General features: G+C 38.2%; 1 long non-coding RNA gene across 1 annotated transcript in view; it reads left to right on the top strand.

Moving 5' to 3' along the window:
* The first annotated feature begins 1,766 nt into the window (after positions 1-1,766).
* The window catches only part of LOC138672685 (uncharacterized), a 758,018-nt gene continuing 748,934 nt past the window's right edge, over positions 1,767-10,850 (top strand). The window contains exons 1-2 of the long non-coding RNA XR_011319764.1: positions 1,767-2,057; positions 2,477-2,772. This is a non-coding gene — a long non-coding RNA (uncharacterized lncRNA). The remainder of the gene's footprint in view (positions 2,058-2,476; positions 2,773-10,850) is intronic.

Genomic DNA, 10,850 nt, shown 5'->3' with positions numbered 1-10,850 from the left:
ATTTATAACATTATGGCTGGTGCCAGCGTCATGGTGCAAAGCAGAAAGGGAAAAACAAGTGAATAACAGCGTGGAGGCGAGTCTTTGTTTCTCCCTGGCCATCACAGTCTCTACTAATGGATATAGCTTTAATAATAAAAACCTACCATCTGGTAATGACGCCGATCAGAACTGAACTTGTAAAAAAGGCTCAGAACACGGACGATTTCACATCATGACAGTGCGAGTAAGGTGCCAAATAACAGATTTCACTCCTGGCTTGGAAAGGTCAATGTACTTACAGGTTTTTAAATATTGAAAATTGATATTCTTCCCAAAACAAATAAATAAGTAAATACATAAATCGAGGGAGGGATAGAGATTCCTCGTCCAGGCGCCCTCCTTACCTCCCCCCCCTCTTGATTTTATTTCATTGTGCCAGCATGAAGGTTCAGCTTTTGCTTACTGTCGTGGCTGAAGTCATAACAGTCATTTAGTTCATGAATATGTTAATCCTGTGTCCATAAAAAAAAAAAATGACTCAAATTAGTGCGGAGGTTCCCACTATGCAGCGTTACATTTAACGAATTCGTGAAAAAACACGCTTCGCTATCCTGTCGCTTTATTTCACGCGCCAGAGAATTAGCACAATAGGTTTCCAATTAGGGAAGGTTTGAGATATGCCATCTAGCTTTATGTAGATTTCTTATCTTTGTCGGGTACTTTTTCTCCTTTTAAAAAAAAAAAAATAAAATAAATAAATAACAAAAATAATAAATAAATAAATAAATATATATATTATATATATATATATATATATATATATATATGCACACTTTTTTAAAATATATATTTTTTCTTACCCAAGACCTTTAACAAATTAGGCACATTCAACCCTTCCCGTAATCTAAAGCGGCAAAAATTTTTTCTGGGCACATCCTCCCTGTTTAAGATATATATATATATATATATATATATATATATATATATATATATATATATTAGTATATATTTTTTTTACCCCAAATCCTTAATAAATTTGGTCCATTTAACCCCTCTTGCAATCTAAAGCGCCGATTTAACCCTTCTTGCAAGCTAAAGCGCAATATTTTTTTTTTTAGGGGTACAGTTTACTTAAATAAAAAATAAAATAAAAATATATACATATACATACATATATATGTACCATATGCATATATACTATATGTATATACATATATATTATTTTTTTTTAATATAAATATTTTTTTCACCCAAGACCTTAAATTAGGCGCCTTTAGACTTTCTTGCAATTTAAAGTGGCAAGTTTATATGCAAACATATCCCCAGCACATCAGAGGTTGCGTTAGCGTCTGACGACGGTCCGATAAGCCGTAAGAGCCGGGTTAATGAGATTATTTCATGTTTAAATGCTGCCTGCGTTGCATAATTTGAGATTTTCCATATAGCGTTAAGTAGGGAGCGGGTTTTTTCAGCATATGTATATGACGTGCATTATTACAGTACGCACCACCCACCGTTATGGGGCGGATTATGTACAGCAATTAGGCGGTTATAATTACGGGGAAAGGAATTAGGCAGCCTGCTTATCCCCCCCTCTCCGCCTTCCTATTGAATATTAAAGACCCAGGGATCCTGAGATATACAGTACATGAACCTGAGCTATCAGGACACAGTGGCCAGGGCACCTATTGTGTCATCGCTGCAGAATGCGGCATAGTGATTGGACGCTGTCTGCAGCACATAATACCGCCTGGTTATAAAGGACTTGTCTAGGGAAAACCTTTAGGTACTTCATTGTCTGCTAAACTTGATATGACTGCATTCTTTTTTTATCAGGGGGGTCAGACAAGCTGAACTGTACGAGCCGAACAGATTTTCTTCTCTCCCTACCTCTTTTTTTTTTTTTTTCCCTTTCGACACCATTTTGCATAGTTGTAAAGAACGCTCATTAAAAGGCGAAAAAACATAACGACAGAATCGTAATTAGTTTTTCGGACCGCCGTTATAGCCCAAATGCCTTTTTTTCTTCTTCTTTTTTTTTTTTTTATTGCATGGATATCCAATTTGTTAACGAGGTAATGAAATAAGATTTTTTTTATCATTTTTTTGCTCAATAATTAGTATAATATTAATAATCTCTTAGAATGGAAGTCTAAGATTTTTTTTTTACTTAATAATTTAATACTAATAATCTCTTAAATTGGAAATCTAAGATTTTGTAAAAATTTTTACTTAATAGTATGATATTAATAATCTTAGATTGGAAATCTAAGATTTGTTTTATTTTTTTTACTCAATATTTACTATAATATTAATAATCTCTTACATTGGAAAGCTAAGATTTTTTTTCTCAATAATTAGTATAATTTTAATATTCTCTGGAAACCTAAAACAAACAAAAGCGGGACAATAGTAGTTCGTTTGTCTGCCTTTGCATGTGGATGCTGCGCTTTTATATTTGTTTTGTCAAATACCTTTTTTTCTTGTGTTATAGACAAATGTAAGATTGCAGTCTGGGCTGAGTGCCAAGGGCTGGTATTTCACAGCAGTGACCGCCTAGCAGACAAGAGCTGTGGGAAACAGGAGAGAGACTCCGGCTTTAGGGTACCACTGCTATGGAGACGCAGCTGGGATGATGAAGATTTGCATCGAAACACCGAGCCAGCGAGACACAACATGTCTGACTCGAGGGCTGCCCGAGCAGTAATACTGAGGAGCTCGCAGCCAATCCGGCCATGCTGCACTGTTCGACACCAGCTTTCCGTCTCAGCCAATCAGGTGACATCATTGGTGAGAAACTCATTTACATCATGCGCTAATGAACCTTGTTTAACATATTTTTTTGTGCGATTAGATACCCCCATTAATTATTCTGCCAGCATAATTTGAATCGCTATGCAAAAGAGTTGGCCCCGCGCCATCGTGTGCCGTCTCTCGTTGCCACCAAGAGAATTAGTCCATTTCTTTTTTCTTTTTTTTTGTCCCGTCCCCCACCCCTAGATAATATTTTAACCCTTTCATCCTTCCCGTTTGCAAATTTCCCCCTCGTCGCCCGATATTATTAAACCACTGCCGCTTTTTAAGACTTAAAATCATCGATGTATTTCGCCCTCCAATGATATAAACATTTGATAGACGTCTCTCGCGGCCCGAGTCGAGCACTCAATTTGTCGCGATTTTTAATATATTAATCCGCTGGTGAAACCGTTATTGAATATGTGTGATCCTTACCCCTCCTCCGTATACTTGTCAACACCTTATTTGCATCTCTTCATATAGGAATTCATGCCCCAGGCAATGCAAGAACGTTCTCGGGTGGGGGGGGGAAGGGTCCATGCATGCTGAGAAAATGCTCATTATATGTAACCTTCGCAAGAAGAAAACATTAACATCCCCTCCTCATTTAAATAAACCATAGGCTAGACGTTATATCTTCTTGGTCTTATCTTGTTCTAGAAATTATTTCTGCTCGGAATTTAAAAAAAAAAATAATACAAAAAAAATTCAGATTTTTTTTTTTTTGCTGCCTTGTATGCGCACGAGGCCTTAAACAGATAGGAAATGCATTATGCGAAGAATTATTATTATTATTATTAGTATTATTATTTCTTTGGGAAACGGAACCGTACATTGAAATGTGTCAAAATAAAAAAAAAAAATAAAAAATAAAAAAAAAATTGCAAACCTTAAAAGAACCTTGAAATACATCTCTATCAGCCAATGAGCAATGAGACAGAGAGATAATCAAGCGTGCAGTCACTGTGAAAAGAATACAGAGGACGTGAAGGGTAAACTGTGGCTCCTGCATTCCATCATCTCATCATCAGTATTCTGTGTGCGCCTGTCTCGGTTCAGCCACTCGCTCCCCTGCTGCAGATCCTGTAATTTGAATCATGCGTAATAATATATTATCCTTCTGGGGGCCTCTTTCTGTAGAAGAGTGGTTTTATACATTCTGCTGTAAGAGGAGTCCTGGCGCAATGCCAGCGCCTGGCCATTATTCACCCAGGCAATCAAGGCTGCCTTCCTTAAGGAATAACATCTGCACTTCAGCCTGTGCCAAAAAAATCCTCCCCATGTTATAAATTAGAATTTCTTGGAAATAAAGACACTTAAAATACTGTGTCGGATTTAGGAAAAAAAAAAAAGTAGGATCCATTTTCAGAATTCGGCTTTCCATGTTTTTGCATGTGCACCGGGAGACTACAATGCAGGAGGGCGGGCGGATAGGATTGCTGCCTACTTGGCGGTGGACCAGATTTTACGTGTTTTGGAGAGATAGAATAATGGAGCTCGGACATTTCATATATGGTTTTTCTACATTTTTCCTACTTTATCTGAGGTATACAGGGATCATACAGCATGATTTCCTCTGCCGGTCTCTCGAGCCCATGTTATTGGAGAACACCTGTGTCTGTCTAGGACTGCAGGATCACTGTTCCTACATCTGACTCTGGGGGTCGCTTTTGTCATCGTTGAGATTTTTTTCCTTTTTTTATTGTGGAGCTTATTGTTTGACGTTTCTTTTGGCTGTATATTTTAATACATAATAGCTTTTCTTCTCTTCTAATTCTTCTTTCTATCTTCTGCTATTCTGTATTTTTATTCTTCCTTCTCCTTTCTATCTTCAGTCTTCTCTTCCTCCTTTTTATTCTTCTTTCTATCTTCTTATCTTCCTTCTTTTTATTCTTCTATCTGCTTTCTCCTTTCTATCTTCAATCTTCTCTTTCTGATTTCTCCTGTCTATCTATTCTTCATATCTTCCTTCCTTTAGCTTTCTTTCTCTTTTCTTCTTTCTATCCTCAATCTTCTCTTTCTGATTTCTCCTGTCTATCTACTCTTCATATCTTCCTTCTTTTAACCTTCTTTCTCCTTTCTTTTTTCTATCCTCAATCTTCTGTTTCTGATTTCTCCCTTCTCCTCCTCCTATCTTCCTTCTTTTAGCCTTCTTTCTCCTTTCTTTTTTCTATCCTCAATCTTCTCTTTCTGATTTCTCCTATCTCCTCTTCCTGTCTTCCTTCTTTTAGCCTTCTTTCTCCTTTCTTCTTTCTACCCTCAATCTTCTCTTTCTGATTTCTCCTGTTTATCTTCTCTTCCTATCTTCCTTCTTTTAGCCTTCTTTCTCCTTTCTTCTTTCTACTCTCAATCTTCTCTTTCTGATTTCTCCTGTTTATCTTCTCTTCCTATCTTCCTTCTTTTAGCCTTCTTTCTCCTTTCTTTTTTCTATCCTCAATCTTCTCTTTCTGATTTCTCCTATCTCCTCTTCCTATCTTCCTTCTTTTAGCCTTCTTTCTCCTTTCTTCTTTCTACCCTCAATCTTCTCTTTCTGATTTCTCCTGTTTATCTTCTCTTCCTATCTTCCTTCTTTTAGCCTTCTTTCTCCTTTCTTCTTTCTATCTTCAATCTTCTCTTTCTGATTTCTCCTATCTCCTCTTCCTATCTTCCTTCTTTTAGCCTTCTTTCTCCTTTCTTCTTTCTACCCTCAATCTTCTCTTTCTGATTTCTCCTGTTTATCTTCTCTTCCTATCTTCCTTCTTTTAGCCTTCTTTCTCCTTTCTTCTTTCTATCTTCAATCTTCTCTTTCTGATTTCTCCTATCTTCTCTTCCTATCTTCCTTCTTTTAGCCTTCTTTCTCCTTTCTTTTTTCTATCCTCAATCTTCTTTTTCTGATTTCTCCTATCTCCTCTTCCTATCTTCCTTCTTTTAGCCTTCTTTCTCCTTTCTTCTTTCTACCCTCAATCTTCTCTTTCTGATTTCTCCTGTTTATCTTCTCTTCCTATCTTCCTTCTTTTAGCCTTCTTTCTCCTTTCTTCTTTCTATCTTCAATCTTCTCTTTCTGATTTCTCCTATCTCCTCTTCCTATCTTCCTTCTTTTAGCCTTCTTTCTCCTTTCTTCTTTCTACCCTCAATCTTCTCTTTCTGATTTCTCCTGTTTATCTTCTCTTCCTATCTTCCTTCTTTTAGCCTTCTTTCTCCTTTCTTCTTTCTATCTTCAATCTTCTCTTTCTGATTTCTCCTATCTTCTCTTCCTATCTTCCTTCTTTTAGCCTTCTTTCTCCTTTCTTCTTTCTATCTTCAATCTTCTCTTTCTGATTTCTCCTATCTTCTCTTCCTATCTTCTTTCTTTTAGCCTTCTTTCTCTTTTCTTCTTTCTATCCTCAATCTTCTCTTTCTGATTCTCCCATCTATCTCCTCTTCCTATCTTCCTTCTTTTAGCCTTCTTTCTCCTTTCTTCTTTCTATCTTCAATCTTCTCTTTCTGATTTCTCCTATCTTCTCTTCCTATCTTCCTTCTTTTAGCCTTCTTTCTCTTTTCTTCTTTCTATCCTCAATCTTCTCTTTCTGATTCTCCTGTCTATCTCCTCTTCCTATCTTCCTTCTTTTAGCCTTCTTTCTCCTTTCTTCTTTCTATCTTCAATCTTCTCTTTCTGATTTCTCCTATCTTCTCTTCCTATCTTCCTTCTTTTAGCCTTCTTTCTCTTTTCTTCTTTCTATCCTCAATCTTCTCTTTCTGATTCTCCTGTCTATCTCCTCTTCCTATCTTCCTTCTTTTAGCCTTCTTTCTCCTTTCTTCTTTCTACCCTCAATCTTCTCTTTCTGATTTCTCCCTTCTCCTCTTCCTATCTTCCTTCTTTTAGCCTTCTTTCTCCTTTCTTCTTTCTATCTTCAACCTTCTCTTTCTGATTTATCCTATCTCCTCTTCCTATCTTCCTTTTTTTAGTCTTCTTTATGCCTTCTACTTTCTATCTTCTAGCCTCGTTCTTTTCATTTTTCTTTTTGCATTTTTATTTATTTTTTTCTTCTTTCTTCGTCTACTTCACTCATAATATTACTCTATTATTATTTTATTCATATTTTTTTTTCATTGTCACATATATACAGTACATGTTGTAAAATGATAATATGCAAGAAGTAATATAAATATAGTGCTATTTTCTATTCCTTTATTTAATATAGTAATGTTTTGCAGACTATTTCCATATCTTCATCTTGTTTAGTAAGGTCATGTTACACGTTTAGTGCTCTGGTGCACTCATCCTTTTGCATCAATCCATCACAACTGCGTATTTGAAGTGATGAGTACAGGGGCATAAATTCCCATACGTTTCTGTGACTTCTGTGTGCCGTGTATTTGTATTATTCTGATGAATCCTTGCTTTGCTGTATGATACAATCAGAAGCAGAAGCTGCGGCTGCGACCGGTAATCTTCCATAATATTAATTCAGTACAGTCTGGAGTCTTAGTCATCATTTATTCATGCTGTATTACATTCTGCACCATAAGATAGCGGTGTCCTCACAAAGCAGATGAGTCAGTGCCTTGAGCTCAGGAACTTTTCAATTTGTCTCCTGTTTTCTATCTGTATAAATCTACTTATATGAGGTTCATCAATCTTGATCCTGCAACTCTAGAGATGAACATTAAAAAAAAAATTCTACTAAAAGAGATGATAAAATCCTTTATTTTTTCCTCCATGCACAGCTCCGCCACGGACCGCTCATAGCTCAGTCCCTTTTATTTCAACGCAATCCCAAAACTAACTCACAGACAAGGGCGGTGCTGTTTTGGGAAGAACAAAGCTTATGTTTTACTAATATCATAAAACTCTTTCAGACTTTTATCACGCTGTTTTCAGCAGCGTGTTTTTGGGGGGAGAAAAGCTTTGATTTGCATGTATTTTGTACAAGCATTTTTTTGTAATTTTTTCTATAAAGAAGGCTATAGCAAAATAAGTGGAAAAATATTACATGAAAAAATGCCCTGGACCTATATAAACACGCCACAGAAAAAAAAATTGTGTTTCATATGTTCCTATTGACTCACGATCAACAGCATTTTTGTGACTCAACAAATGGTGCAAAAAATGAAAAAATAATCCATGAAAAAAAGGCTGTATTTAAAATTTTGCTGCAGATAGCCTAGGCAGGACTATCATGCAGTAAAGATGGGCTTTAACATTGCATTTTGTCACACGTTTGTTGGTCCCGTCAGGGCTTACATTCGATCCCCCCCACAAAATGGTATTCGGGCGTATGCGCCAGTGGGACCATACACTATAATGTTGCCATCGAAGTGAACGTGTGCTTTGACATGCATCATTTTCGGGTGTATAAGTCTACTGGAGGTAGACACTCAGACGCAGTCTGCTACATTTCAACATGCCGAATCCATAGGGTCTCACCAGAGATAAACCGCTGGCACAGATATCTACGAGCACCCTATGGAGAACACATGCATGCTTGGTCAAGCTGGGCGTGCACGTGTATACAGAGAGGAATCACTGTTGGCAAAACATGGAAGGAAGTAGTAAAGTAAGAAATTCTATAACATCTACAAAATGGTTACCATAGAGGTTGTCACTTTTTTATGTGGAGTGGAAATTCATATTGTAGTTCAACAAATGCAGTCCGGGTCATTGTTATAATCATGGGCCTAGCTTGAAGCTCATGGGCCCCAGTGCAAAATTTCTAACAGGGCTCCTATATATTAGTGGTGGTTAAAATACTGGTCTTCTCAAGCTGGCCATTTTATGCTCGCGACTGCAACCCCTGCACCTATTGTAGTTATGCCCCTGGTTATAATGTTACTCTTAGAATTTATTTTTTAAAGTAAAATACTCAAAATCATACTGGCACTTCAGGACCTTCAAACCATTGCCAAGGGGCTTCCATCAGTTTTGCATAACCTCTCAAAAAAATCATCTTAGACTTTATTCACACAGCAGTCTCACTGATTCATGTTATACGTATCTGTAATAAATAAGATAGCCATAAAGCGTGATGCCTGGAACATTTTTAAAATTGAAATACTTTGTCTGTCCATACTAATACAGATATGACTAAGAATCATTACAAACATATACCGGTAAGTGCGGTAAAGTATCTTAGCATAAGGATCTGAGTGACTATGTGAAGGCCAAATTGTGATGGCTAGACAACAGAGTTAGATTACTCCCGGAACCACAGGTCTTGTGAGGTGTTCCTAGTTAGTACCAAAATTGGTTAACAGAATGGCAATGGATGACCCAGCATAAGTACCAAAGGCTCAAAGATGTATGTGGGGATCAAATGCTAGCCTGTTTGGTCCAACACTACAAAAGTGCCCACAATTTGGTCAAAACATTAATTTATACCATGAAAGACAGATGTCAGAACACACAGGACCTGATTCATCAAAGTCTTAATTCTGTAATTCTGGCGTAAAAGCGTTGGCAATTTGAAAAATTTAGGTGCAGCTGTAAGTTGCGCAAAAATTTTGCAAATTTTGGCACTTTCACTCCAGTTTCTCCCAGCTCAGACAAAATGGGCAGAGCTGGGGCAGGAGGAGAGTATGTCATCCGCTGCTCGCCAAATTCGTGAGGAGAGGAGGTGTTTGCTATGTCACAAATCTTACTCTAGGAGGGGCTGTAGTTGGATCTAGGGCAAGGTGCACACATAGGAGCATGTCAGTCGTCTGACGGTCCTGATTGATGAAACGGACCCATGATGTAGAGCAGCTTTCTGTGTATGGAACTGAGTTGTCAAACACCAGTCAGAATGCCCATACTAACCACTGTCCACCAAGAAAAATGGCTAACGTGGGCATATAAGCATCTAAACTGAACCATGGAGCAATGGAAGAAGGTAGCCTGGTCTGATGAATCACATTTTTGCACTATGTGGATGGCTGGGTTCATGTCTCTTGATGGTACTATGGGAAGATGGAAAGTCAGTGGTAGCTGTGCAGTGTGATGCTTTGGGCAATGTTCTTCTGAGAAACCTTGTATTCTGGCATTTATGCCGATGTCACTTTGACATATGCCACCTACTTAAACAATGTTGTAGTTCAAGTTGTATTGAGAGTGATATGCTGGCCCCAATATTCACTCCTGTAAAACTTAAAATATTACGTTGCATGCACTGGAAAAAAAAATGCCATAGTGGCAGTAGGATGTAAAATGTAATGTTTTGACTTTGCAATGTGTGCTTCACGCTGTTGTGCCCACAAAGTCCAGAGATCTTAGGGCATGTAATATAGAGTACTTGTACACAATCATGACATTGGGATGACCAATCCTGTGCAGGTTGAAAAGATCGGGAAATGCATTCATGGTTGCTACCATGAAAGAGGAGCAGTCAGTAAGGTACTATTGTCTTGTTGCCCTGCATCTGACTGGGTGGACAATATGGCGCGACTAGAGCTGTGCTGCAAAATCCAGTAGGGTCATAAGTGTTTCCATATATACTAGGGCAAGACGGTTGCAATGGTGCCAGTAATTACATATTGTAAGGAGTCTTGTTTACCTAAAAAGCTGTTTAGTCACAGCCTAAGCAGGGGCCATTAGAATCTTAAGGTACCTTCACACTCAGCAACTTTACAATGAGAACGACAACGATCCGTGACGTTGCAGCGTCCTGGATAGCGATCTCGTTGTGTTTGACACGCAGCAACGATCTGGATCCCGCTGTGATATCGCTGGTCGGAGCAGAAAGGCCAGAACTTTATTTGGTCATCAGGTCGGCGTGTATCGTCATGTTTGACAGCAAAAGCAACGATGCCAGCAACGTTTTACATGGAGCTAACAACCAGCGAGAACGATAAGTGAGTCGCCGTTACGTCACTGGATCGCTCCTGCATCGTTCTGGAGTTGCTGTGTTTGACGTCTCTACAGCGACCTAAACAGCGACACTCCAGCGATCGGCTCGTTGTCTATATTGCTGCAGCGTCGCTGAGTGTGACGGTACCTTTAGTCATGACGAGTATGTGCTAATAGTGGAGGAAGAAGTGATTTAATCTATTATAGATCCCACCGGAGAAGATGCTAATACAAGGCTAGCAACTCTGGGGTTCATGTTCTTGCAAGGTGAAATAGGAGACAACCAGAGTGA

The sequence above is a fragment of the Ranitomeya imitator genome, chromosome 3 (assembly GCF_032444005.1).
Source record: "Ranitomeya imitator isolate aRanImi1 chromosome 3, aRanImi1.pri, whole genome shotgun sequence".
NCBI classification, from domain to species: Eukaryota; Metazoa; Chordata; class Amphibia; order Anura; family Dendrobatidae; genus Ranitomeya; species Ranitomeya imitator.
The sequence above is the reverse complement of the archived record's forward strand: the minus strand, read 5'-3'. Positions and strand labels throughout refer to the sequence as shown.